Source organism: Pterocles gutturalis, unplaced genomic scaffold (assembly GCF_000699245.1).
Source record: "Pterocles gutturalis isolate BGI_N339 unplaced genomic scaffold, ASM69924v1 scaffold8786, whole genome shotgun sequence".
NCBI classification, from domain to species: Eukaryota; Metazoa; Chordata; class Aves; order Pterocliformes; family Pteroclidae; genus Pterocles; species Pterocles gutturalis.
The window spans coordinates 94,548-95,756 of NW_010105417.1; positions in this window are offsets into that span (position 1 = coordinate 94,548).

Consider the following 1,209-nt stretch of genomic DNA (forward strand, 5'->3'; position numbering starts at 1 on the left):
TGTAGGTGAAGGACTTGAAAACAACAAGCCCAAGTTATGTTCTGGAAGGAATTCACACCTAGAAAAATAGGACTTAAGCCAAGTATCAAGGTCAGAGAGGCTTTTCCAGAAGATGACGTATGCCAGCGGCGTGGCTGCAGAGGCTTCGTGTCCTTCCCTTTGACGGGACTGAATGCTGGACCCCAGAAGCTGGAGGACATCAGGAGCGATCACAGACAGACAAACCCGTTTCCTCAGCCACACGCGGCTCGTAAGGCGTTCACGTGCATCTCCCAAACAAGGGCGATGTCCTGCAGCCACGCTCCCTTTCCAGCAGCGTCCCAGCACCTTGCTCCAGCACCCAGCCCAGCCCTGACCTGCTGGGAGGGGGCTGCTGCTGTCCCCTCCCTGCTGGGGACCCTCTCCATCCTGCCAGCCCTCCGAGGAACCTGGAGGGGAGCCCAGGTGCAGCCACTGCAGATTTTGGCAGGGAACACAGTCAGGATGGTTAGCCCAGGTCCCACCAGGTGCAGCGGACCTTAGAAGCAAAGAGAATCCTGTGCTGCTTTTCTGCATTATACTGACAAAAAATAAGACCCACAGCAGATCCAGCCACAGAAAGAACAGACAAACACGGGAAAACTATTTTGTCTCTTCTTCCGAATTCAATTTCAACAATTTGAAACATTTCGGTGAGAAGGCTGTGACCGTGCTGTGTTTGTAAATGAACAAGAGAGGAGTAATAGATTCCTTAAAGTATCCTTCACACCCACAGACACAAAACAGTAAGTACTTTAGGATTCTGCAAAAGCCTCCAGATAGTTTTTTTTTTTTTTTTCATTCTGGAATTCAAACTCTGTTAAAAACATTCATTCTCTGGAAAATAACTCCATCTTTAAAAAAAAAAGAAAAAAATTTGCAGGTATAGCTCTCAGAAAGCAAAGCAAAGCAGGATGTCGTATCAGAAACCCTGTCACATTACCGTCACACGAAGCTAGCGAGCTAACGCGATGCCTAGCAATAAAAAAGTCTCTTTGCATTTATATGGGTTCTTTCATCCCAACGATCTTTGCACACCTTCTGAGCACCAAGGGGAGGCTCCGGAGCCTCTGCTCACGCTGAACTGGGCTTTACGCTCCTCGGGAGCCCACTGAACTCCACAGGGCTATTTACAGAGAAACCCAAGCGCTGTGATCTTCTCTGCATCACAGAATCACACAGAATCACAGA